The sequence below is a fragment of the Hippocampus guttulatus genome, chromosome 16 (genome assembly GCF_054856545.1).
Source record: "Hippocampus guttulatus isolate MCC_2025c chromosome 16, RoL_Hgut_1.0, whole genome shotgun sequence".
Lineage (NCBI taxonomy): Eukaryota > Metazoa > Chordata > Actinopteri > Syngnathiformes > Syngnathidae > Hippocampus > Hippocampus guttulatus.
Genome location: NC_141276.1, coordinates 8,740,210 through 8,746,276, shown reverse-complemented (window position 1 = coordinate 8,746,276; position 6,067 = coordinate 8,740,210). Strand labels below are relative to the sequence as shown.

The window sequence follows — 6,067 nt, the reverse complement described above, 5'->3', positions numbered from 1 at the left end:
TATTTAAGCCCTGAGAATTATGGACCACTGCCATCACAGTGTGACACTCGATTTAATTACAGTGATCGTGATATATTGCAAAATAGACTGTATACATAGATATTTGGTGCTATGGACTTTTATTAACATTATATGCATATATAGTCGGAATTTTACAAGAATCAGTTATAATAATATAAAGGAAACATTCATAACTTGAAGAAAAATTCAAATTTAATATGCGAATGTCTGGAAGTGTTTCCGATCTTCCGGAGATTCATTTGTATTGCTCACTCATTTTTATTTGCTTATTAATAATTTTTGTTGAACTTCCACTTTTCATATGTATTTGTTGTATCATATTGTTATCCTTTATATTTATTTGCATGGGGTCCTTGCGTACCCACAAAGGTGCCCAAAAAAAAAAAAAAAGGCTCCGCCTACTTCGGTTTCCTCCAACATTCCAAAAACTTGCATGGCAGGTTTTCCGTCAGCATTCCGAGTTGTCTCTCGGTGTGAGTGTAAGCGCAGATGCTTTCCCCTTTTCAATCAACATCAAGTCACGTGACTCCCTCAATAACATAAAACGACATCATGCGTCGTCTCTGGACTTGAGGAAAGTGGGTGTGGCTACTCTGCCCAATCTCGTTAGGAGCTTTACAACTTGGTGCTCGTGCCGGGCGGTGTTGATCCCAAAAGAAAGCACGCTTCTCTCTCCCTCTCTCTCTCTCTCTCTCTCGCCCTGACAGCTACCTCCCTCCCTTCCTCTCTTCCACTCTTCATCCCTCCCACACACACATACACACACACACACACACACACACACTTCCTCCCTGAACCCGCCTCCCCAGCCCCCTTTTCTCCCCTCCCTCGCTCGCCGTCTCGGCGGTTAGAAAGAAGCAGCCCGAGCGCGCAGCTTCGCTCAGCTGTAAGCGAGGAGCGCCGATGAAGCTCCAACCACGCTGAGCACTCACAATAAATACTCATCATTCATATCAATAATAAGAATAAGAATAAACGTGGATGTTGGAGCCCCCCCCCCCCGCCCCCCCAGGAACATGGAAGCTTCTTTTTGAGCATGATGATACTGAGCTGAGGCACGCAGGTAGGGAACCTCTTCTGTTTTTGGACTAGAATGCAAGAAGCGTGCTTTTTTTTTTGGAATGAAAATGTTGGGTGGTAGATGAGGTGGGCAAAAAAAACAAACAAAAACGTGCAATGTGAGCCGAACTTGTCAGCGCTCTAAGTTTGCATTCAGCACCACGGACAGCTCCGCAGTCTGACCGGCTTCCATTGCTTCCAATGCAGAATAGAAAAGTTGTTTTACAGCTCAATAAATCAGCATAGGAGGTTTGTTTTTATGATCAGAGTGTGCACGATGCCAGTGTGGGGAAACAAATACGAAATGATTAGCCGCCGTCTATGTATGGCCTTAACCTATTTTATTCGAGTGTGCGGTCATTACAGTTTGGCCGTGCGGGACTCACTGGCAAGATAAGCTGAGGATTTCGCAGCCTCCGTGCCATCTGTCTTTGAAAATGCACCCCGGAAGAGTCTCGCTCGCATAAAACCTCAAGACGGCTTGCTTTTGCGTTTATTTCGCAGAACATTTGACAGGGAAACCATCCACAAAATCTCAAAAGGATGATGAGTCACAACTTGTGTCGGATCGCCTCATTTGCTTGCAACTTTTTTTTTTCCATCTTCCGTCTCTCTCACACTTCCTGCCACCCCCGCCCCCCCACCCCTCATCTCCTTTATCTTGATTATGCAGCTGGATGATTGAGTCAGCTATTTTGTATGCAACTTGCCTGAGCTCGCTCTTTTTTGTCGAGGGAGAAAGATCGTGCCGAGGATACCGAGAGAATTACAGCTTCTTGTGATGGTTTAAAACTGAAAAAAAAAATGACGCTGCCCCGGCTGGATAAATTGCTGTTTGGGGGAGACAGATTTGCTGTGGTGACAAAGGTTTCGGAAGCGTGGCTGACCTTATTAAGCAGGAGTGGCAATCGTGAATGACACATTTCTTTGGACGACCCGGACGGAAGCATCCAAAACTCTTATGTTAGTCTGAGAGAGAGAGAGAGAGAGAAAGAGAAAGCAGAGTGAGGCTGCACTTTGATGCATAGCGTGACAAAACGCTTAAAGCGACAGTAATGAATAATTGTATTTGGCCCAAGGCCGCTCCCCGCTTAATTCCAAACTGTGTTAAGAATCCTAATTGCCTAAGGAAAGCTTCACATTAGATTGACGAGAAATGCCGATGGAAGCTGAAGTGATCAAAAGGGGCTAGAAGCGAATGATGCTACGCTAATGCAATGCGCATGCTAACAGAGCTCGTCTATGTCGGCATCCTGACATCAAACCTCTTGGAAATAATGTCAGCCTCAGGTTGGCGGCATGGCTCAGTGGTAGAGTGGTTGTCTCCCAATCCAGAGGTTGGGGGTTCAATTCCCGGCCATTGCGACTTCATCAAAGTGTTCTTAAGCAAGATACTGAACCCAGTTGCTCGGTAAATGAGGAAAGGGCAACACGGTGGTCAACTGGTTAGCACATCGGGGCTTCGATTTCTGGCGCGGGTTTTCTACGGGCACTTAGGTTTCCACCCACATTCCAAAAACATGCATGGCTGAGCTGAGGCACGCAAATGTCCCTTCAAATGTCCCGAGGTGTGATTGTGAGCGCAAATGGTTGTTCCTCTATGGATGCCCTGCGATTGGCTGGCAACCAGTTGAGGGTGTACCTCGCCTACTGCCCGAAAACAGCTGGGATAGGCTCCAGCACACCCGCGAAACCGTGAGGATAAGCGGATTAGAAAATGGATGAATGGGTGGCCTCAGGCCGCTCCCCGCAAAAGTCCTGCAACTGTGTGAAAAATGAAAAATCGATAAATATGCCTACCAGGTTAAAGCTTGACTTTAAATCAATGGATGGATGGAAGATGAAGTGACAAAAACAGGGCTCGAAGCAAACGCAAGGCTAAAAGCTTGTCTGTGTTAGACACCACCAAAACTCTTCTCAGGCTGCAAGAAAATGCACTGTGAGGCTTCTATGCTAAATGTTACAATAATCTTAAAGTGTGAGTAAAGAATAATTGTATCCCCCCCCCCCCCATCCCCTCATCAAATACAATACAAGCCTACCAGTGTTGAATTTGCAAATGGCAACATCCCTTTAGCAGCTAGATGCTAATGAAGCTAAGCTAAAGGAATGCTAAACGCTAACATAATTCATCACAAAGTGATCATTTGAGGCAAAGTTTGTGCATCCCGCCAAACACATCCAAACAGTAACATCACCAACGCTGATACCAACACGAGAAAAGTATCCTGGCTGGTCCACCACTTTTATCATCTACCATGAGAGACTTTATTCTCCTTAATACAAGCTAGCATTGAATAAATATCAGAGCAAAGTCAACACAGGGTGTCCTGCCTGGTCCACCTCCTTTAAAGACACTATGTTAGACAATCAGATTGTTGCATACTGATGCGCCCAATAACAATGAGGATCGCACTGCTTGTCTTGTTATTCTTGAGGCTCTACTCCTACTTTTCATTCTGTTAAGACAAGACAAAAGTTTAGGGATACCTGGGGACACTGTTGTGTACGCAGAGCTTGCTAACAATAACACTCTATTTCCCTTCCAATTTCCTTGCTCTTGTTACAAATTACAAGAACAAAGACATTGCTATGTTTATTGTACTTGTTTGACTAATGACTGTCGTGTAGTTAGGGAGTGCAGGTTCTTCTTCTAAGGCTAACAATGTGTAAAGGGACCCGTGCTGACATATGGAACGATAGCACGGCACACACACACACACACACACACACACACACACACGCACGCACGCACACACACACACACACACACACACACACACACACACACACACACACACACACACACACACACACACACACACACACACACAGCATCCCAAAATCCGGTCCCCACAACTCACTCGGGCGAGGATGGCGAAGTTGGAAAATGAGCCACAGAGGGAGGATAACATGATGCTTCTCATCATGCGAGTTTGGATTTGGTTGGTAATGTGCTTAGAGCGGCAGTTTCCGGCATGTGCAATATGTCGGGTGGGACGGGACAACGGTGGTCCCTCTTGAGGCTAAGCGCTGACAACAAATAGTTGGATTTTCATCTGATCAAATGTATTTTAAGGATGGGAAGGCGCGTCATTCTTTGGGTGTGAAGGTTGGAACCTGTGATCCAATTCCTCCAATGACCATCAGGGGGAGTTATGACACCGCTGCCTCATCAATGAGCTGCCCTTTAGCAAGGCGCACAATGCGGGATGCACGCATGCTGATTTTTTTTTTGTGTGAGTAAAACCTCCTAAATTGCATGACGACAATCAAAAAGCTGTGTTACTTCTTACTGTTCAAATTTGTGTGGTGTACTCAAGATGACCAAAACAGCAAGACATGTAATCATATTTCCGTCAACATACGCGAGTCTGTTGTAGTACCAAGACTGACCTGTAGAGGCAGGGTAAGAAGACAAAGAAGATAAGATCACTGTTCGATTATTTGCTATTGTTGGCATTGTGGTTGTCAGCTCTTGTCATTTTAATTGTGTTGAGTGACAAATTGAACTCTTTGAAAACCGTCAACTACGTTTTTTTTTGGAGGGGAGGCTGTTTTCGTTTTTTTAAAAATGGGAATAGGCGGAGAAAAGTCCTGGCATAGATTTTTGGTCTCTTTCAAATGAGACCACCGTGTATTGGAACAACGCTTGACTCTTGCGAACAGGGTGGACCACTGGAAATTCGACCGTTACGAGCGGTTTGTGACCGATCAAAGTATTTCTCACGTTAAAGCTCCGACAAAGAGTGTCACAAAAGAGAGAAAATATCATTGAGATCATTTCAATTTTGACAAGCGATGACATCATGTACATTCATGTGCACTCACACTACTAAATACTACTACTATTAGATGGCATGGACAATTTTTGCTATGTAACAAACCTGAACAAGATTGCTCCATTTCTTTTACATGGTCACTTGCCGCTAGGCAGAGATCACAAGGGACAATCGTTTTACTATTGCACCACATCAGATCTCAATCACACATCAGAAAGACAGAAGACACATTTAAATTTGCCACTGGTTTGGTGCACGTCAAATAGATGACCATTTCTATCCTTCAACGTCTAAAAGGTGAAGGACGGCGCTCACAATCAATAATGCTGCCCACACGTTTTGCCTGAAGACACCACACATGAACCACCCATTGACTGCAACTTTTCACACTCCGGGAGGCACAACCAAGAAGTCTCAGACACTCCATTATCTCACAAAGTCTGTAGCCAGGAGATAAAAGCTGAAATAACAAAGCAAAGCAAAAAAAAAAAAAAAAAAAAAAGAGGATATGCTCTTATTTTACTTTGCCCCTTCACATTTTTTCCTCGGAAGCTCACAATGAATCAGCACATTCTGCTTGGCTTTATCCCAGAATACAAAATGTGTAGCAGAGGCAGATGCTAAGGCGTGAGCGCTTGTATTATTCTTATTAATAATAAAACGTTTTAGAGGTGGTTGTGTCCTAGACCCCGAAAACAACAGACATTTGCCTTGCGCTTGAAAACTAACAACACTGGTTAACCAGCATTTACGAATCAAATATTTTCAAAAGAGATGCAATGAAACTCTTCTCTCATTTCTCATTTATTGTGCACGGATTCTGAATCCGCCCTAGATTTTTTTTTTTCTCCAGCGAAAAAATAAAAAATTACTGTACATATAAAAGAAATATGTATTACCGGTAATGTTTACAATATGGCTACGTGCTTATGCTAAACTAACATGACACTGTGGAGAAGCGGGACATGACGCACAGCCGTGCCTGTTCCAGCCCATTAAAGGTCAAAATAACGTAAATGTTGCAATTCACGGCTGTGTGCGTGCGCTAGGAAGTCCCTCCTCACTATCGTGAAACGTCATGCGCTTTGCAACTTCCCGTTATGTAAGAACGGGATTTGCATTATTAGAAGCAGGGTTGGAATAGTTTGGGATTTTTCATGAGAGTACATTTTTAAAGTTTTTTTCTCAAAACCGATTGATTTTAG

The 6,067-nt window shown here is 43.9% G+C and overlaps 1 protein-coding gene across 1 annotated transcript in view; it reads left to right on the top strand.

Annotated features, from left to right (window-relative positions):
• Nucleotides 1–886: 886 nt before the first annotated feature.
• elfn1a (extracellular leucine-rich repeat and fibronectin type III domain containing 1a) overlaps nt 887–6,067 on the top strand; it is a 65,787-nt gene continuing 60,606 nt past the window's right edge. Inside the window, exon 1 of the mRNA XM_086133980.1 lies at nt 887–1,084. The gene's annotated coding sequence lies outside the window, so the exon portion shown is untranslated. The remainder of the gene's footprint in view (nt 1,085–6,067) is intronic.